This window comes from Sus scrofa, chromosome 7 (assembly GCF_054392235.1).
Source record: "Sus scrofa isolate SSC_HxYL_T2T_F1_AM1 chromosome 7, Sscrofa_HxYL_maternal_Yorkshire_Landrace_v2.0, whole genome shotgun sequence".
Classification (NCBI taxonomy): Eukaryota; Metazoa; Chordata; class Mammalia; order Artiodactyla; family Suidae; genus Sus; species Sus scrofa.
This window is the reverse complement of record NC_139389.1, coordinates 57203614-57225767: the sequence shown is the minus strand read 5'-3', so window position 1 is coordinate 57225767 and position 22154 is coordinate 57203614. Positions and strand designations below refer to the sequence as shown.

Here is a 22154-nt window from a genome sequence, read left to right as displayed (position 1 = left end):
TCCCATTTCCTTAAAAAGCTCCCAAACTCGTGCCCAGTTTATAGCCTTGCTTCAATTCTGCTGGAGGAGTTTCACTGTGGCAGATTTAGGCTGAGGAAATTGCTAAATTGCTTTAAGGTGAAGAAAATCTTCTGATGTATTTAAACTCGAACTGAATCTTCAGGAATCTGAATTGTGAGTTACGATGCTCAATTCAATTCAGCAAGCTTTTAGTAAGCACCCATTCTGAACCATGTGCTGAGCCCAACCCTTGGTGGGAGAAGGGTAGCCAGAAGGGGTAAGATGTGGTTTCTGCTTTGTGAAGCCAGAGGCAGAGATGATGAGCCAGGGAAGGGGAGTGCGAAGAGAGGAAAATTCTATGAACGGAAATAACCCATCTCAAGGTACAGTGCAATAGAGTAGTCAGGGGTGAAGGGGCCTCTTTTAAAACCATCTTGGATGGAGTTCCCATCATGGCTCAGTGGAAAAGATTCTGACTATCGTCCATGAGGACGCAGGTTCGATCCTTGGCCTCACTCAGTGGGTTCAGGATCTGGCGTTGCTGTGGCGAATACTAATCTATGGTGGGAAAAAAACCAGAAGAGCAGTTGTCTCTAGTGGGAGAAGGTAGGAATTGACTGTGAAGATTATAAGGGAACATTCAGAGTTCCCGTCGTGGTACAGTGGAAATGAATCCCACTAGGAACCATGAGGTTGGGGGTTCGATCCCTGGCCTCACTCAGTGGGTTAAAGAGCTGGCGTTGCCATGAGCACTGGTATAGGTCACGGATGTGGCTCAGATCCTGCATTGCTGTGACTGTAGTGTAGGCCAGCAGCTACAGCTCCAATTCGACCCCTAGCCTGGGAATCTCCATATGCCATGGGTATGGCCCTAAAAAGACCAAAAACAACAACAACAAACCTCAAGGTCACAGCACAAGCCAGAGAAAGGGACCCTTTTAACATATCCCATCTGAGGGGCGTGGTCTCCCTTAGGATCTCAGTGATTCAACTCAGAAACAGTAATTACATGAAGCCCCCCCCCCATCCTTCCATACTGCTATCGCACGCTTCTCTTCCTACAGCTCCAATTCAGGTTGTACACATAATGCCATCATTTTCTGCTGATGTATCATGTCCGTAGTGCTTGGAATACGGTTCTCTTGAAGATATAGAGCCAGCCACTGGCAGCAGCAAATGGTCCCTCCCCAGGGCACTGTGAAATGTAGTTACCTATTTGTTGAGACAATATATTACTGACTGTCCTTAACTGCACTGAGAGACCTGCAAACCCATCCCCAGCTGGCTTATTTTTCTGTTGAACAAGACAGAAGTGAAACATGGTATAATGCAGAAGAGGAACTCCCTTCTTTGTCTAAATGGCTCCAGAAGGTGATTGTTGGGGAGTTTTTCTTGAAACCCCCCCCCCCCCCGGCCAGGTAGCAATGGACTTGACCTCCAGAGGTCTTAGCATGAAGATCCACCTTGACACGTTGGTATAATTCAGATTAAATTACTGCTGAGCCATATGATCTGTGAAAGAAAGTCCAAAATATTTCTATGTTTTCATTCATTATGATAAGTCAGAGTTCCTTTTTGGAAATATCCATATTCTTTCAAGAAACTTTTTTCTCCATTTTTTATGTCTCTACCTTGCCCATCTGCTCAGTTGGCCTCTTGGGAAGGCCAGTCCTGTGGGTGTGCTGACATGTTGCCTATAACAGAGGGAGCACTTAAGCCTCCTCTCAGGAAGTACCCACCTCTCTGTCTCCTGGACCAGACTGTGAACTCATCCAGGCCTGGAACAGTGTTTCTTTCAGAATGGGTGCTACAGGTCCTGGCTCATGGCAGGGGGTGGGGGAGACTCTGCTGAATGAGTCTTTTGCTTTAGAGTCTTAACAGCCTAGGCAAGTGGATAGTTTGGCAGCCAAGGCTAATGGAAAGGGAAAATGAATGGGGATCATGCAGGACTGGAGCCTAGGAGCATCATATGGGCTGGGAGGAACCCTTGGAGAGAAATCAAGGTCTACTAGATAATGATTGGGGGTAAACTTACCTTTGGCTGGCACAGTTATCTGTCTGTTTAGAGGAGGTGGGGGTCCGGTGGGTGGGACATAAGGACAGAAGGTTCTGTGTGATCATAGACATTTTGTTTCTGGGAGAATAGACCATTCAGAACAGGACCTTGCAGCTTGAAGTACTGGGGTCAGGACCAGCATCCTGGCCCCCATCCAGGCTAATAGATATTAGCCAAGAATGCAAGACATGGGAATTGAGGCATCACTTGTATCGGACACAGAAAGACTCTGACCTGATGGACACGGGGTGTTCAGTGCTCTCTTCAGGTGCTAAATCTTTGGCCACAAGAGTAAGCCTAGGTCCTCTTCTCAGGTGGCGCTGTGGTTCCTGATCCTAACATGTTCGAGCCTCTAGGGGGAGCTCAAGACTCCACATGGGAACTCCAGAGCGTAAAACCAACGGGTCAAAGGCAACATCATGTGTTTGGATCACACTCTAAGGGGCAGAGTGTTCAGAGAAAAGAAGTTTAAATTCTATTTCCTTTTAGATTGTTTCACTCTCATTCACCAACACTCAGTGTTCTTGCTCGCTCCTTTGCTATTAGAGACAAAAGGGGGGCAAATGTCACATCCCATGTCCTAGTAGAGATGCCTGCATAGGAGGTCAATGTCTCCACAGAGCAGGAAAGACAGATGCTGATAAAAGTGATGACTCTGGTGACAGAGTCTTGCCCTGTGTAGCAAGTCTGAAGCCTAAGGAATTTTAAAGGCAGCTATTTTCAACAGTGCCCTGAAAATGTACATCTTAAACAGCAGATCTAGCACATGACCTAACACTGAATCCATTAAAATGGGAACTGCGAGCTTATTTCTAAAGCCTTTACTAATGCTGCTTTGGCAAAAGAAAAAAAAAGAAAAAAGAAAAAAGAAAGCCTTGTGTGGTAGCCATCGTGCAGAATTCCAGTCCCATATCAGTAACATCTGCTGACTCTGCCTTCTGAGCAAAGTAATCAGTCTCCTTCGCTGGAGTCTGTGGTGGAAAAAAGGAGGCATGCCAGTTGGGAAGCTATGTGTAGAGCTCCTTGACCTCACCGATGTGACCTCAAATGCCATCGGACACACTTCACCCCTCCTGGCAAGCATGGAGAGGGGCTTCGAGGGACCCCTAGCTCTGCCATTTTGCAGCCTCACTGCACAGCTTCTAATGACTCAATTTCCCAGTGTGTCTGTATGAGTCACAGCTTCCGAGGTGAGGTGCCCACCAACTCTGACAATGCTCCTGGCTGTGGGAACAGCTGTCAGAGACACTGCCCATCCAGGTGTCTGGAAGGTGATTTATAATATGTACTTGAGCAGCCCAGTGATATTTTATTAATCATAATCTCAGGCAGTCTAATGATAATATATTTGCAAAGGGGCTCAACATTTTCAGTTTCTTAAACATCTTAGGGGATGACTTTGGGTTTTTTTTTTTTAAATGATGTTATTCTCTAGGGAATTTTTTCAGTTTTGCTTTTTAACCAAAATTGCCATTTTAATCTATGCACATATAAGGAATTCCAAGCAGATACCATCCCACAGAAACAGGAATTATTATTCTTGTTTTGGATCTTGGGGGGGAAAATGAATATTTCAAATGCCGTATGTGTAGGTAATCAATGAGTAAGATTTCTGATTGTTTGTTTTTCACATTTTTAAGATGTCTCCTGCATGCCTTGAATTGCCAAGTCCTTTTGCAAATGCTGTATCCTTTAATTTCATCTTCAAGACATTTCTGTGTAATAGATATTGTGATCATTTTATGGATGAGGAAATCAAGATTATGTCATTCACCTACATCATGCAGCTAGTAGGTTTCAGAAAGAGGTTTCAAACTCTGCTCTCTCTGGCAGCTTTCATTTTTTGTCTCTCTCCTATCAGCACATTATTTCATGTTTCTTCATCTGTTCTTTTGATCGGCCAACATCTCCGAGTGTCTGTCTCCTATGTTCCCTGCCTTGAGTCAAACATTGGGTATGGATTACAGAGGCGAAAACATAGTGTTTGCCTTTGAGGACTTCCTCATCTGATGGAAAAGTCAGGTGATCAAGAATGTCAATTTAGGAGTTCCCATCGTGGCTCAGTGGTTAACCAGCCCGACTAGTATCCATGAGGACATGGGTTCAATCCCTGGCCTGGCTGAGTGGCTTGGATACCTTGTCGCTGTGGCTGTGGCATAGGGCAGCAACTACGGCTCCAATTTGACCCCTGGCCTGGGAACCTCCATGTGCTGCGGGTGTGGCCCTAAAAACACAAGAGACAAAAAAAAAAAAAAAAAAAAAAAGAATGTTGATTTATATCTTAAGGCAGTAACCCTCGAAGTTTTCTGATGTCTTTAGAGTGATGGTAGGTGTCATGAATTCATTGGTCACTCTGTGCCAGCTCCTATATAGGCCCAGGGAATCAAAGAATTAGGACATAATTTTGACTCCAATAGGAACTTATAACTTGATGAGAGACACAGATGTGTCAATGAATAACTATAGCCAATGGTAATGGTTTAATAAATGCTAGATTAGTGCTTTGTAAGCACTATTGGAATACGTGAGCACCTCTGTGGATGACAGAACACGAGAGTCCAAAAAAAACCCCCAAAGAATGTCAATTTAATGTGCTAAGATAATTGAGACTATTTTTCAAGTCTAATTACTCAGCACACATTCACTGAACACTTATCTATGCCTGATTCCATAACAGATCCCAGTGATATAAAGGTGAATAGGACATAGACCCACCCCTCTGTTAAGTGTCCTAGTCTAGCAGGTAAGGGGTATAGAGAGGCAGTACATCTTATACTGCAAACTCAGGTGTGCGAGAAATACCCCTGAGTGTCCGTGATTCACCTTAGTTCTATTTTAGCTCATGTTGTGGCAGAGCCAAGGAAGCAGAACCTCAGTCAAGGGCAGTGTCAAGGTTCTTGCATTGAGGTAGATTCTGGTGGCATGAAGGCTGTTGATGATGGGTCCACATAGGTTAGAGCTGAGACATCTTTTGCTCCTGTCCACACAGTCCCTTTCTATGCTGCTCCCATGCCATACTTGGGGGATTGGGAACATTTCTACTCCCTCTGGGCCACAGGTGTGTGCTTGTGGAGGCGCGGGGAAGTTGCCAAGGAGGTCTTTCCAGGCTAGGTAAGTTTTCCTCTACTTAGGGGCACCACACACAGTTCCCTTTCTGGGAACTGGCTGCCTCTGTTAAAGACAAAAATCCAGCAAAAAAGCCAATCAATCAATGGAAAAATGGGCAAAAGACCTGAATAGACATTTCTCCAAGGAAGATATACAGATGGCCAGCAAACACATGAAAAAATGCTCAACATCGCTGATTATAAGAGAAATGCAAATCAAAACTACCATGAGATACCACCTCACACCAGTCAGAATGGCCATCATTAATAAATCCACAAATAACAAGTGCTGGAGGGGGTGTGGAGAAAAGGGAACCCTCCTGCACTGTTGGTGGGAATGTAAACTGGTACAGCCACTATGGAGAACAGTTTGGAGATACCTTAGAAATCTATACATAGAACTTCCATATGACCCCACAATCCCACTCTTGGGCATCTATCCGGACAAAGCTCTACTTAAAAGAGACACATGCACCCGCATGTTCATTGCAGCACTATTCACAATAGCCAGGACATGGAAACAACCCAAATGTCCATCGACAGAGGATTGGATTCAGAAGATGTGGTATATATACACAATGGAATCCTACTCAGCCATAAAAAAGAATGACATAATGCCATTTGCAGCAACATGGATGGAACTAGAGACTCTCATCCTGAGTGAAATGAGCCAGAAAGACAAAGACAAATACCATATGATATCACTTATAACTGGAATCTAATATCCAGCACAAATGAACATCTCCTCAGCAAAGAAAATCATGGACTTGGAGAAAAGACTTGTGGCTGCCTGATGGGAGGGGGAGGGAGTGGGAGGGATCGGGAGCTTGGGGTAATCAGACACAACTTAGAATAGATTTACAAGGAGATCCTGCTGAATAGCATTGAGAACTTTGTCTAGATATTCATGTTGCAACAGAAGAAAAGGTGGGGGAAAAAATGTAATTGTAATGTATACATGTAAGGATAACTTGATCCCCTTGCTGTACAGTGGGAAAATAAAATAAAATAAAAATCATTTACGGTACTTGTTAGCAATGGCAAGGAAGCCTTTATTCAAGGCAGGATTACTACAGTGGATTTTGCGCCAGGGGAGGAAGATTGAGTTCATCTATGAATATCACAAGGGCAAGTGGAGATTTAGAGCCAAGGAGCAGGTGAGGACAGTGGATGGAAAATTACTAAGAGGAACTATCAGAGTTAAGGAGGATTCTGGCTAAACCAACTTGACAGGATTTTTGCTGAAGGCAGGCCAGAGTGATAAGCTGTCGAGGGCAGGGGGGAAGAAATGTCATTAGATATCGAGGATGCAGGGGTTTCCTTAACCTAAGCTGGTGGGATTCTTGCTACAACTGGAATAAGCAAGGTGAGAACAGGGCCCAGGGTCGGAAGCAGGACTCAGAGGAGCCTGGCTCCAGTTTGGTGGAGGAGAGGGTCTTTGTCACCTACTGGCTCCTCTCCAGGGGTCCCACACAAACTAACCTTCTCCTTTTTCTCCTCTTCCTTTTCTTCTTCCACTTTTCTTCTTTTTCAAATCTCCCTCCTATTTCTTGATGTCTCTCTTAGAGGAATCTAACACCATCTCCTTATTTGATTTGTGTTTGGGAAGAAAAGTCAAGAGGGCGGGCAGGTTGGTTTTACTTTTCTTCCTCCCACAATGAACACATTCAACCCTCACGGTGTGAATGGAGGGGGTGAGGGTCAGAAGGGAGGGAAAAAGGGCAAAGACCAGGACAAGTAAGAAGACAAGGATTTATTTATTTTGCTTTTTAGGGCTGCACCCACAGCATATGAAGGGTCCCAGGCTAGGGGTCAATTGAGAGCTACAGCTGCCAGCCTAGCCACAGGCGCAGCAAAGCTGGATCCAAGCTGTGTCTGCCACCTGCACCACAGCTCACGGCAGTGCCAGATCCCTGGCCCCCCTGAGCGAGGCCAGGGATCAAACCCGCATCCTCAGGGATACTGGTCGGATTCGTTTCCACTGAGCCACAAAGGGAACTCCAGAATATACATCCAAAGTGTTCTCCTGCCTCATGCAGAGATGAGTCGTGGTTAAATATGGGGCCTGTAGGGGGCACTGGAGTGGAGGAATGGTTATGTTACAGAGATGGCAGGAAAAGGATGCTCTTACCTCTGGAAGCAGCAGGGGAGGTTTAACACCAAGAGAGTCTTCCAGATAGGCAAGGGGCAGAGGAGTGGTCAGAAAGACAAAAGTGTGGAATGCCTTAGCAGAGTGCGAGCCACTGGTCTGGGGAACTGCAGATGCCTCTGCAGCAGTGTGCAGGGGTGGAGGCAGAAGCCAATGGGAGGAAACAGCCAACAGGGTTAGAAACAGAGAATCCAAGCAGAGGAGGGCAGGAAGTGTCCTCGGATTTGTTGGTAACAGACCAGTGGTGGCTTTAGGTCTATAACAATGTCTGTCCAGCAACCTCCATCGCAGCTTCTCCAAGGCCCTGGTTATTCCTGTGAGGCTGCAAAGGAAGCCGAAGATTCACTCCCCGTACAACGAGGACAGACAGACGCACGTATGTTCGAAATCTGGGTGGAACTCTACTAACCACAGAGCAGATGGAACTGGGTTAAGGAAGCCCCACCGGGATTCCCATGGATGCCCCGGGGCTGTGCAGCATGAGGCCAGGACCACCTGCTCATGGAAGATGGTACTTAGCTGCCTCCTTTATATGTCTCTTGATTCAGTGACTGGGGACTGTGCCGCTAGAAAACTGCCTGTCGTCTGCCTGATATATGAAGTGTTCCAGTGATCATTTCCTCATGGGCCACCCCCTATTTCTATATTATTGACAGCAAACTCCCAGGAAAGAGCCTTGTGGTAAGTAGAAAAAGAAATGACACGTCACATCCCAGGATGCAATTCTTAAAAGAGTGGGAAACTTCTGAAAGCCGTCAGTGCATGCCAGGAACAGGAATTTCAAAGTTCCTACAGTCCATTCTAGTAGAGAAATGGCAGTTCAGAATAGAAGTTTCTCTAGTGTTCCAGGAGAGGGATGCTGTCTGGAATCTGGGAACTTCACTGGGATCTACTTATGTCACTTTGCTGTCATCTAAGAAGGTTATTTGGCTATTTCATAAGGAGACAGAAAGTCAGATCAAGGGCCATCTTCCCACCTTGTTTGCTGACACCCACTTTCTTCGCTAACAATCACCTTCTTTATTCATATCTCGCCTGCTGAGGGAAGAGAAGAGGACTGAGGGTGAGAAACAGGTTCTGCCCAAGAAAAACATGCAAAATAAAAGATGAGGAACAGCGAGCATCTGACAGACACAGAGGAGGAAGACCCCTCTGAAAATGATCTGCTGTAAAATCCAGAAAAGAAATTGCGTGAGAGTCTCTGGCAAATTCAACCCAAAGTGGAACTGCAGTGTCATCAGGCCTTTGAGGCAAGAGCCCCATCCTGCAGCCTGAGCAAATCCCATGGGATTAGGGGAGGCTACAGAGGAACATTCTGGCCTCTGGCTTCGTGTTTCCAGCAGCACCCACTGCTCTGGCCTTCTCCTGACCCTAGTGAACTATCTGTAATTCCCTATAAAGGCCTTGCTTCTGTCTCATCTCTGGGATTGTCCATACATGTCCTCCCCCTTCACCACTCCCCTGACACCTGCCTGCAGATCAGATCTCTTAAATTGCAGATCAGACATCCTCAGCTCCAGTCTAGGTTGCCATGGCTCCTGGCACTTCCTTCCATCTATGTCTATTATACTGCTCAGTATGTTGATTGTTTTTTAATTTGTCTACTGCCTTGTTAGGCTCTGTTCTTGTCACTAGCAAAGGATGCCCTTTCTTTGTATTATAGCCACCATTTTTTTGGGCACTCTCTCTGGTTGCACAGTATCTCATTTATGCTCACACAGTCCCATTTTCACTCCCACCCTAGATACAGAGGCTGAGGCATAGAGAGAGAAAGCAACTTGCTTTTCCAGAGTTGCCAAGGGATAGAGCCAGGTTTTATATCTATACTCTTTGGATGACAAAGCCTGTTTTCTTTGCCACAAAGCTTCACCCTTTCTGGAGGGTCTCAGACACAACAGAGGGGATGTGTTTAGAAGCTAATGGGCACAAAAGGCCAGCCAGGCATGGAAACCTTGTGGGGCTGATGAGGGTGGGGACAGTAGGGCTGGAGATACAGGTAAAGCTGGTGTCTGGAGCAAGGGCTACTGTCTCATCCCTCTGAATCTGGCTAGGAGAAAAAAAACCCTCCTGCTTCCTAAGCTTCAGGAGTTGTGAGGCCAAGAATGCTTAGTCCGGGGAACACATCTGGATCCAAATGCTGATTCCAAGGCTCACAGTTCTTGCTAAAGTTGATAACACAATCCCTAATATGGCTGGGCTCCTGGGAAGGAATTCAGGAGCTCCCAGGCCTGGACTCGAGTGGCACAAAGAGTTCAGAGTCTCAGGAAGTCTTTACATGACAATGGCCCTTAAAGTCATAATTTCTTTTGTTTCATTTGTTTTGTGATTTTTATTTTCTCCATTGTAGTTGATTTACAATGTTCTGTCAATTTCTACTGTACAGCAAACTGACCCAGTCATACATATATGTAATTTCTCTCCACGGAATCATGGCCTGTCCCACTCCTTCAGTGAACGGGTACCTACTGCACCTGAGGGACTCTGTCTGTGCGGGAACGCAGAGATGAGCAGGATGCAGTCCTGCCCCAGAGGATCCCACAGCCTAGTGAGGGGATGGGAAGGGAAGAGATCAACACAATAGGGCACCAGAGTGCCACATGGGTGTGAGTCCTGGGCTCTGCAGGATCCCCAAGGAAGCCATAATCCAAGTTTGGAAGCAGATGTGATAGTAGAGGACCAAGGGCAGTTTCCTTAGGGTAGTGAGTGAAAAATAAGGCTTGGAGCAATAAGTGTTGTCCAAGAAAAGAGCTGGAGAATCAGACATAGAAGTGAGAGGACCCAGTGGCTCATCACAGTTGATAATGGAGACATGTTTTGGAGATCGGTAGGGATTGAGGCTCTACTCTGATTGAAGGGAGCCTAGGATGCCTGGTTAAGATCCCAGAATTTCCCTGAAAGCACTCGGGCCCTTTTCTTCCCTCTGAGATTCTGCTTGGCTTGAACCAGTGTCCACCCTCTCCAGCTTGGCCCACATTCCCATCAGCCTAGCCCTGGCTCTGAGAAAACCTGTCTTAGCTTTTGAACATCTATCTTCTTTGTTTCTTCTACATCACGTACTCCTATAGCAGTCTCATGAGGCTAGGGGCTTTTTCCTGGAAATGTGAGAGTGTTTTCTAACCTTTTTATTTTGAAATAATTTTAGATTTACCAAAGTTGCAAAGACAGTAAAAGACTTCCGTACGCCCTTCCCAGCTGTCCCTACTGTTAGCATCTTTCATAGCCAAGGTATACTTATCAAACTAAGAAATCAACATTGTGTTACTATGAACTCAACCCCAGACTTTCCTTGGATTTCATCAATTTTCCACTAATCCTTTTTTCTGTTCCTAGATCCAATCCAGGATATCACATGGCATTTAGCAGAATCAGTTTTTTAAATGCATGGGAACTCTCTTGTGATGCAGCAGGTTAAGGATCCAGCATTGTCACTGCAGCGCCTCTGGTCGCTGCTATGTTGTGGGTTCAGTCCCTGGCCTGGAAACTCCCATGGGCCATGGGCGTGGCCAAAAAAAGTTTTTAAATGCACAAAATAAAGGGCTATGAAGTTAACCAAATGTGTTAGCATGTAATTCTAGAGATACCAAAATAATATGAAGAATATGTAATATAGTCATTTTGGTGCTTCTTTTATTAACCCATTAAGTAATGAGGAAATACATTTATTTTATTTTGTTTTTTTTTCAGATCATTATTTTTTTAAATTGTTATTTCCCCAATACAGTTTTTTTTCCTACTGTACAGCATGGTGACCCAGTTACACATACATGTATACATTCTTTTTTCTCACATTATCATGCTCCATCATAAGTGACTGGACATAGTTCCCAGTGCAACACAGCAGGATCTCATTGCTAATCCATTCCAAAGGCAATAGTCTGCATCTATTAACCCCAAGCTCCCAATCCGTCCCACTCTCTTCCCCTCCCCCTTGGCAACTACAAGTCTACTCTCCAAGTCCATGATTTTCTTTTCTGAGGAAAGGTTCATTTGTGTCATCTATTAGATTCCAGATATAAGTGATATCATATGGTATTTGTCTTTCTCTTTCTGACTTACTTTGCTGAGTATGAGAGTCTCTAGTTCCATTCATGTTGCTGCAAATGGCATTATTTTGTTCTTTTTTATGCCTGAGTAGTATTCCATTGTGTATATATACTACATCTTCCTAATCCAGTCATCTGTCGATGGATATCTAGGTTGTTTCCATGTCTTGGCTATTGTGAATAGAGCTGCAATGAACATGCAGGTGCATGTTTCTTTTTTAAGGAAAGTTTTGTCTGGATATATGTCCAAGAGTGGGGTTGCTGGGTCATATGGTAGTTCTATGTATAGTTTTCTAAGGTACCTCCATACTGTTCTCCATAGTGGTTATACCAGCTTACATTCCCACCAACAGTGCAGGAGGGTTCCCTTTTCTCCGCACCCCCTCCAGCATTTGTTATTTGTGGACTTATTAATGATGGCCATTCTGACAGGCGCGAGGTGGTACCTCATGGTAGTTTTGATTTGCATTTATCTAATAATCAGTGATGTTAAGCATTTTTTCATGTGCTTGTTGGCCATCTGTACATATTCCTTGGAGAAATATCTATTCAGGAAAGTTAAGTTTTATTTGTCAGAGACATAATGCACTGGTTGTGACTTAGCTCGAATTGAACGCTGTAGCATGGGAAAGTCTTTGACTCACTTCTTTATTGATCAGCCAGCCATTTTAGATCAGAAATCCTAGAAAGTGACACAGATGAGTGGGTCATCTGGGGGACTGACCAGATTACACAACCTCATCATTTTGTGGCTGGACCTCTACCAGGCTCAGACCTGCTCAATCATTGGTCAGGCCTTTGTAGGCAGGAAGATTGAGATAGGGGGGAAGGTTTAATATCCACCCTAATTTCAATGTAGTAGTAGTGTAAATTGTACTCTAAATATCTATGACCACTGATTTATCTTACAAAAATATCTGTGATTTCTACTGGGGAGAAAAGTTAGAGGAATTGATAATATGACTTGGCATCTACAGTTATAATGGAATGAAATGCTAAATTTAAGATGGGGAACAAGTGAGAATAAAGATATAATTTTTTTCCCAACCAAGTTCAAAGATCCCTTGAATTTATTTTATTTTATTTTATTTTATTTTGTCTTTTGTCCTTTTAGGGCCGCACCCACGGCACATGGAGCTTCCCAGGATAAGTGACCCATTGGAGCTATAGCCGCTGTCCTATGCCAGAGCCACAGCAGTGCCAGATCCAAGCCACGTCTTCGACCTACATTACAGCTCATGGCAACGCCAGATCCTTAGCCCACTGAGCGAGGCCAGGGATTGTACCTGCAACTCATGGTTCCTAGTTGTATTCATTTCTGCTGTGCCACAATGGGAACTCTGATTTTTTTTTTCATTTTTAAAAAATTAAAGTATAGTTGATTTACAATGTTGTGCTAATTTCTGCTGTAGAGCCAAGTGACCTAGTCCCATATATATATATATATATATATATATCCCAGGAGTTTGGATAGAGTTCTCTGTGCTGTGCAGTAGGATCTTATGTATATCCATTCTAAATGTCATAGTTTGCAGCTATTAACCCCCAAATCCTAGCCCATCCACTCCCCCTTGGCAACCACAAATCTGTTGTCTATGTCTGTGAGTTGGTTTCTGTTCTGTAGATAGGTTATTTTGCACTGTATTTTCCTTTCCACATATAAATGATAACAGATCCCTTGAATTCTTTCCATAGAGTTCCAGGCTAGAATCTCCTGGAAGGCAAATTAGGTAGCCACAGGTGAGAGTGAACCTGAACTATATTTTGTTAAGCTCCAATAAAAACAATATGAATCAATATTTTAAACCATGGAGAATTCATATAAATATCCAAATTTGAGCTTCTCTTAGAAATCAAGAGATCTTGCATCAGTGGGCTTGCATCACAGCATGGCAGCAACCAGCTGGGGCTGGCAGAGGCCAATCCTGTGTTCAGACTGGGTGTGGGAGGTCTAGGCAGCCACAGTCCCTATCACCCCCTGTTACAGCCCCAGCACTGAGCCAGCTGAGGTTTAGTTGTCCTTAACCATCTTTCTTTTTCTTTCTTTAAAAACATTTTGTTGGCGTATAGTTGACTGCCATTAGTATTAGCATTATATGAGTTCCCTTGTACAGCAAGATGAACCAGTTACACAGAAACCTAACCATCTTTCACAGGGATGATTTTCTAATACTTGCCTCATTTATTGTCTTTACTCATTTATTTATTGTTTGGTCCCAATGGGCATGTGAGTTTGTGATCTCTGAGAGTTTGGAAGATGAGAAAACCTTCCAAGACTTGAAACATCTTGTATATCAGGTCCATCACTGGGTGCTTTGCTTATGAGTTAAGAAACCTGGATCCCACTCTTGACTTCATCACTAATTGGCCTCTTGACCAAAGGTCAGTCGTTTATCACTTCTGGGCCTCACATTTTTTCCCACTGGATAAAGAGAAATTCTTCCGTGATGGTTTCTAAGTTCCTTTCCACTTCTCACATTCTTCCAGTCTGATTTCACTCCAGTATGTAGCTGGTCATGGCACCAAGCACACCACCTGGAGCTGCTCAGTAACTAAGCAAAGCGTAAATCATTTCTTTCCATTAGGAAAGAGACATTGGGAGTTCCCGTCGTGGCGCAGCAGAAACGAATCCGACTGGGAACCATGAGGTTGTGGCCTTGCTTAGTGGGTTAAGGATCCGGCATTGCCATGAGCTGTGGTGTAGGTTGCAGATGCGACTCGGATCCCAAGTTGCTCTGGCTCTGGCATAGGCCGGCAGCAACAGCTCCAGTTGGACCCCTAGCCTGGGAACCTCCATATGCCACAGGTGCGGCCCTAAAAAAAAAGGACAAAAAAAGACGAAAAAAAAAAAAAAAAAGGAAAGAGACACTGGGAAGGAATAACTTTTTCACTAAAGTTTTAAGAAAGAGAAGAAGGCAACTAAAAAAAAAAAAATCTTTTGAATACCTACCATAAAGTTCCAGGTCCTGTGCTAAGTAGTTTAAGCCCGTTTTCTTATCTCAGTGTGAGTAGCAGAGCGCCAGCGTCAGGGCCTGTATCTGGCTCCCATAAAACTTTAGATATGTGCTAAGCATTGTCTTCCTGGGTCATTTCCCCTTTCTTTGTGGAACTGTGGATTCTGTCAGTAATGGTGCCCCATCTCCTCACCCCATCCCCCCACCATCACCAGAGGATGGACATGTGACCCAAGTGGTGCCATTTGGACTCTCTTGCCCAGGAATATGAAGACCGACACAAGGAAAGCAAGCTCTCTAGTATTTCTGCAAAAAAGTCCTTTCAAATTAGAATCAGTTCCATTCCCTGAAGCCAAAGTGTCCTGACAGGTGAGTATGGATAAGTACACACAACTGTGACATAGGTTTTATCAAGCTCTATTTCCTAAAGGAGCAAATGGATTTTTCCACGTACTTGTACGTTAATGCACTTGGGGGGTAACACGAAAAGAGGCAAGTCAGATCTTAGGGCAATGCTCTGTCCCAGACCAGGGGGAAGAAGGCAGCTGACATGCATGTTTGAATTCTGCTTGTAAAGGACCAGCAATTGATTTCTGCTCTTGCCAAAGGCCAGACTATCTACCCACCTCACGGCAGTCCTAAAGGAACAAACGGAGCATTTCCAAGAGCCCCCATGAATCCACTCCTTTTTGAAACTTCCTCTCATAGTGCTCTCTCTGCCTTCGAGCTGTCATTTCTCTGGCCTTAGGAGTGAGAAAAGCCAAGTGTTAGAGTTATGAATGCGAGGGCTTCTGAGCTTAAGGACAGAATCGCTGTCCTTGGTTCCTTCTGAACTGCCCCACTTGTGTAACCCTGGGAACTCTACTTAATACCCTGTGATAACCTGGATGGGAAAAGGCTCTGAAAAAGAATAGATGTGTGTGTCTGTAACTGATTCCCTTCTTGTCCAGCAGAAATCACCACAAAACTTTCAATCAACTATATTTGGATAAAACCTTAAAAAATGAAAAAAGAATGCAGTCTTTTGGAGAGGGCAGGGCAGACACGGGCATGCCGTAATAGTCTTGCTAGTGAGAGCAACAAATGCCCAGCGAGCTCTGTCCACGTCTGTGTTTCATGTGGGGTGAAAAAGAGCTCTGAAAGACACTCTTGCCCTGGGAAGAAGTAACTCTAACAGTATCTTTCAGTTTTGAGGAAAGATAGTAATCAGACTTTTTTTTTTTCTTGGTTAGATATATGCTGTCTCTCTCTGTGCTTCTTATACTGTATCATTCAGATGTTGCTAGAGGAATGTCCAAAAGAAAAACCTTTGCATGGAGGGGTGTACCCTTTCCTTTCACAATGAACACACTGATTTGCTTTATAAGATACAATTTTCTGAAATATATAGCCATGCTTGAAAAAAGAGAGAAGTCCCTCCGCTCTCGGGATGAAGAAGGTCACTTGAGCAGATGCAATGGAACAAGGCAGAAAACTTCTCACGATCAGAATGACAGACGACTTCTCTTCAACCTCATGAGGGACCATAAAAAAATTAAATGTTTGGGAACTATGTCTAGTCATTTATGATGGAGCATGATAATGGGAGAAAAAAGAACGGATACATGTATGTGTGACTGGGTCACCATGCTGTACAGTAGAAAACTGACAGAACACTGTAAACCAGCTATAATGGAAAAAAATAAAAATCATTATATAAAAAAATAAAAAATTTAAAAAAATTAAATGTTATCTTCAAAGTACTGAGGAACAATAACTGACAGCTTATAATTCCATACCTGGGTAAATTATTATTCAAGAAAGAGAATATATATAAGAGAAAAACTTCAGACAAAATCTGCATGAGGTTATTACCTATAGATCATGATTGAAACAACTGCTAAAGAATATAGCTCAATAAGAGAAAAACCTGGGGGTTCCTGTCATGGCTCAGGGATAACGAATTCGACTAATATCCATGAGGATGCGTGTTCAATCCCTGGCCTCGCTCAGTGGGTTAAGGATCCAGCATTGCCGTGAGCTGTGGTGTAGGTTGCAGACATGGCTCAGCTCTGCTGTGGCTGTGGCTGCAATGTAGACTGGCAGCTGCTGCTCTGATTCAACTCCTAACCTGGGAACTTTCATATGCTGTGGGTGCAGCCCTAATTAAGCATTATTGTCAAAATAATAATGTCAATAAGGACTAATTTTTGGAAGGCTGTATGGCTTCAGGCAAAGTTTTACCAGCTCTGAGCCTCAGTCTCCTCATCTGTGAAGTGGGACATCCTTATCAAAGTCTGTGGTAAGAACTAAATGAGATGGTATGGACAGAATACAGTGCCCATGAATGGCACACAGCAAGCACCTGGTAGGTGCTGATTCTTTTTCTGTTCCCTTCGTTTCCTGGAGAAAAGCACCCATATCAGCTAAAGGCAGGGACTGGAATAGAACTTACTGCTGTGTGTTCTTGGACTGATCAGGATCCCAGATCAGGCTCCCCTGATGTGGGACGAGTGAGCCTGACCCCTGTGCCCCTCCCCACCCCCGGGGCTGCCGGGGCCTGGTTGATGGCTGTGGTGTGTGTTCATTGCCCTTGGATTCCAAAACGGCCCTTCCAGACAGGCCTCCTCTCAGCCAGCCGGCCCCGAGGCTGGCCAGGTTGAAGCCTGCATTTGTCAAATGACAGATTTAATGAAAAAACGAGGTGCAGACTCATAGGCGCTAAAGAAGTAACCGAGCTTTCTGCGCTACATCACATTACAAAGCCAGTCCTGTGCAGCCAAGCTTGGTGAGATTGATTTCTTTAAGTTGGGCAGCCCGTGCCGATATTTCATCTCGGGAAGTCAATACGGGGGTGTTGCCTTCTAAACAGTACCCTCTTCTGCCCATAGATGAGTCATTGGATGAAAATGCAGGAAATTTCTCCCATGGAGTCATTTCGTTGGTAATCAGAAGCCGGCTTCTTTGCTGTTTTAAGGCAAGAAAGACTCAGCTTGATGAGCCAGCCAGCTGGGACGCTTGTCAACCTGACATATAGAGAGCTGAGCGTGAGATCAGCTTTAGGCCCCAGGAGCTGTCTGGGGAGGGAACCTGAAATAACCAGGAAATCAAGGGACTTGGTGCATCGCTTGTCTGGTGCAGCGAAGGTGGTTTGAGAGACAGTATTGGGAGAGGCGGAGGAAGCGTTTGGGTGTGGCCTGGGGGATGGTAGAGCAGGGCAAGGTGGATTGACACCTTCCTGGAGGCTGCACAAGGTCTGCAGCCAGCTTCGGATGCTCTTAACCTTGGCTTTCTTGGTCACACAGAGGAGCCAGATCCTGATGACCCCAGTCACATTAAACCCATGGGAGGCCAAGTAGAGGCCAGGAAAACTTTATTAATTTGTTATTGGAGAGCCTGGACCAATGATGGGGAAGGCGTGCTCAGGGGACAGATTACAAAGTAGCAGAAGGATATTTGGTATGTGTGAAGTCAGAGCAAAGAGAAAAGAATCTTGTTGAAGAATTGTGAGGTTGAGGCTAGTAAGAGTCCAAAATGTTTTCCTTCTATACTTCTCTCTTCCTTTTTTTTTTTTTTTTTTGTCTTTTTAGGGCCACACTAGCGGCATATGCATGTTCCCAGCTAGGGGTCGAATCAGAGCTACAGCTGCTGGTCTACACCATAGCCACAGCAATATCAGATCAGAGCCGCATCTATGACCTACACTATAGCTCCTGGTAGTGCCGGATCCTTAACCCACTGAGCGAGACCAGGTATCGAACTTGCAACCTAGTGGTTCCTAGTCGGATTCTTTTCCACTGCACCATGACGAGGACTCCCCCCTTCCTTTTTTATCCTCCGTTTCCCTCTCCTCCTGCCTCCATTCAGGATTTAATGAGCTTTGATCATGTGTCTGGTCTTTGCCAGACACTGGGAATGTACACATAACCATTTCTATCCCCCGGAGCTTGTATATAGCCTACTGGGAAGATGGATAAGTCAACAGACAATTCTGAACACACGTGCAGATGACAGCTTCTTTGCCTTTAAAGAAGGTGGGCTCAGAAGGCTCTGGTGAGGATGACAGAGATAATGTGCATTGAGTTAGTGATGAGCATTGTGCATGACTCACAAGGCCAATATGAATTGGCTACTTTTTTTTTTTTTTTTTTTTTTTTTAATCTCTCTCTTTTGTGTTGTTGGTCGATGAACAAAGAGCTGTGGGCACATCCCAGAGGAGGTGCTGTTCTCTAGGATGTCAGGAAAGGCTTTCCCTCTGGGGAGAGTCAGGGCCAGTTTGGGAGGACAAGTGGGCCTCCCCTGAGTGGAGAGCGGGTGTGTGGGTCCCAGCCAAGAGGCTGGACACCTCCCTCAGTGAGTGACAGGGACCATGAGATAGAAGAGGGAAGGGAACAGAGACAAGAAAAAGAGATGAGGTCAGATTTTTATAATGTGCTCTGTGGACTCAGGAACAATGGAGGCTTTTAAACAGTGAAAGCCTGGCTGTATTTTTAGAAAGTTGGCACTGATGATGGCACATGACAAGGGTTAGATATGTTGCAAAAAGACAAATTAGGAGGTACTTTCAGTAGAGAGGGGTTTGAGATGATGGGGGCCTACACCAAGATTATATAAATGGAAATGAAAAAGAGAGGGTAGATCTGTGAGATACTGAGGAGGAAAAATTGTCAGAAAATGATTACTGATTGAACTCTGGAGGTGGAGCAAAGGAACAGTTTCATCTACTTCTTAGGATGCTTAGAAGGATGGTGGTCTCATTAACTCCCATAGGCATTGAAGGAGGAGGAGGAAGGGGAGGGAAGAGGGTTTCATCTGGGACAAAGTTACAGGTGCTAGAGGGACATCAGTGGACATGGGGTGGACATGCTGCCTGGGGATGGTCAGTAAGGACTCCTGGAAGTCCTGGTCACTGGAGAAGGTGGAGGTCAGACAAACAGCTGGGATGTTCAGAGGAGAGATCCAGGTTAGGACACGGAGGAAGGAATGATGCAGGGGGCAGTAAGGAAGGCAGGTGTGATCAGCTGTGTCAAGTACCAAAAAGGCGCAGTGAAGGGAGGACGGACAAGAGGTGACACTTAGTGTCTGAGGTGCTGATTTTCAGATAAGGTCTCTCCCAGATAGATATGGACACGGACTAGTGATTCATCCAACTTCACTTTTCTTAAATTCCTGATTAGTCAACAAAAACTTTGTTGGCTGCAGTATAGTTCTTTGTCCACTCTATCGCTTGGCCCAGTGTTGTTTCAACAAAGGTTGAGCAAGGGGATCTTAGAATTTTCAGCCTGACAGCTTGTCTTCCTTTAGGCTGATTATTAAGACTTCAGAATCTCCTTCATCCTTCCACGGACACACTGATGTCATGTTGGGTGGATGGTATCCATGGAAACTAATCTCATTGATTTGTTAATCATTTCTCTCTCTGCAAGTGGCCAGTTCTGGCTCTGTCTGCTTCCTCTGGCCCTGATCCATGGGAGGTGGGGTGGGACCTACCCATCCCTGATAGTAAAGTTGGCCGTCCCTTCCACACTATCTGTACAGCCTTGTGAGGTAGAGAGAAAGTGGTCTCCATCTGGACATCATCTAAGAGGATGGTGCAGCCTGGTTTTAAATCCTGGCCACCCCACCTTTGGCACGTGGGATGTTTGAAAACTTACCTAAATGCTCGGAGCCTCCATGTCTTCGTGTATACAAGGGAAATAAATCCTAATTTACAGGGCTATGGGGGAATGAAACGAGGTGAGATATTAAAAGTAGACTAACACCTTGTCATTGTTGAGCATTTGGATCATTTCATAGTCTAGTTGTCATTGTGACTATTCTAGAAACAGTCAACTGTTGAGGGAGGCCGTTGAGCTCATTCAGAATCTCTTCCTAAGGCTCCCTTTTTTGACTCATTAATACTTTTACTTTGAAACAGAGAAAGGGAAGAAAATCCACATACATTTGCATGGGGCTGTGCTGATAAATACTGCAAGGAACAACAAGCCTTAGGTTTAAAAAGTAAAGGTGTGGTCTGGGATCCTCTCTTCTGCTGGTCCCTCCCCACCCAAGGATGAGATCAGAAATCATCCCTCCATCCCTCCCTCCTTCCCTCCTTCTTCCGCCTCTCTCCTTCCCAGCCCCTTCCTTCCTCTTTTTTTTTTTTTTTTTTTTTGTCTTTTGTCTTTTTGTCGTTGTTGTTGTTGTTGTTGCTATTTCTTGGGCCGCTCCCGCAGCATATGGAGGTTCCCAGGCTAGGGGTTGAATCGGAGCTGTAGCCACCGGCCTATGCCAGAGCCACAGCAACGCAGGATCCGAGCCGAGTCTGCAACCTACACCACAGCTCACGGCAACGCCAGATCGTTAACCCACTGAGCAAGGGGCAGGGACCGAACACGCAACCTCATGGCTCCTAGTCGGATTCGTTAACCACTGCGCCACGACGGGAACTCCCCCTTCCTTCCTCTTTATTCCATCCCTCTGGGGAGACATGCTAGAGGATCTAAGCATAGCACTGGCCCCTCTGGCACTTTGGGTTGAGAAACCGTGGGGTTGGGGGCTTTTTCTTTGTGAGACTGAACAATTGTTGACTGGCCCTTCTTCTTTTGCAAATGATTTGGTCTTGTCTTTTGCCCAATTTGCTTCCTATTTATTTATTTATTTTTTGTCTTTTTGCCTTTTCTAGGGCCGCTCCCGTGGCATATGGAGGTTCCCAGGCTAGGGGTCTAATTGGAACTATAGCCGCTGGCCTACGCCACAGCCACAGCAACTCGGGATCCGAGTCGCGTCTGCAACCTACATCACAGCTTACAGCAATGCCAATCCTTAACCCACTGAGCAAGGCCAGGGACCAAACCCACAACCTCAAGATTCCTAGTCAGATTCGTTAACCACTGCGCCACTATGGGAACTCCTTGCTTCCTATTTAGAGTGTTTTTTCTTTGCAGTAGTTTTTGGTAGTTTTAGTGGGAATAGTTTCTAATATGTTTTTCAGAAATTTTCCCTGTTTGTTTTTTAAATGGGCAATATACACATAGGTACAAAATTCAAAACGTTGAAAAGGGATCATAGTGAAAGAAAGGATCCCTCTTCCTCTGCCCCCATCACCCAATGCCCCTCTCTTGAGGCAAATACTGACGCTGGAATCTTGTGTGTCCTTCCTGAGATATTGCGTACATATCTAGATTATACATACATTTCATATATGTAGGCATGTGTGTTTAAATATTTACAGTATACATATATGTGTCTCTGTGTTTGTGTGTATATATATATATATATATATATATATATATGTATAGTGTGTGTATATTGTGTATATTACACACATAGTAAATTGGTTTATACCTAGCTTTCTCAATTACTATACTGCAGGTCATTCCATATAAGTTTTTTAAGTAAATTTTTAAAAATGGAGATATAATTGACATATAACATTGTGTTAGTTTTAGGTGTACTACATAATGATTTGGTTTAGGCATGTTTTGCAAAATGATCACCACGATAAGTCTCGTTAATATCCTTCACCACACCTGGTTACAATTTTTTTGTCTTGTGATGAAAACTTTTAAGATCTATTCTCTTAGCAACTTTCAAACATTCAATTCAATATTGTTAACATGGTTACCAGGCTGTACATGACTTTCCCAGGACTTAAATTAAAATTTAAGTTGGTGGTTTTGACTGCCTTTACCCATTTCACTCACTCACACACACACACACACACACACACACACACACACACACACACCCCAGTTCTGGCAACCACCAATCTTTTCTCAGTATCTGTGAGTTAGGTTTTTTGTTTTGTTTTTTTAGATTCCACATAAAAGTGAGATCATACGATATTTGTCTTTCTCTGACTTAACTTCACTTGCATAATTTACT

The 22154-nt window shown here is 44.5% G+C and overlaps 1 protein-coding gene across 37 annotated transcripts in view; it reads left to right on the top strand.

Moving 5' to 3' along the window:
- The window catches only part of MTHFS (methenyltetrahydrofolate synthetase), a 315580-nt gene that overhangs the window by 219621 nt on the left and 73805 nt on the right, over positions 1-22154 (top strand). For 5 of the 37 annotated variants that reach the window (XR_014810332.1, XR_014810320.1, XR_014810335.1 and 2 more), the window contains one exon: positions 7861-7993. The exons of 31 other annotated variants lie outside the window; for them this stretch is intronic. The gene's annotated coding sequence lies outside the window, so the exon portion shown is untranslated. Of the gene's footprint in view, positions 1-7860; positions 7994-14572; positions 14679-22154 lie in introns of all 37 variants that reach the window. One more of the 37 variants, XR_014810333.1, reaches the window with a different exon arrangement.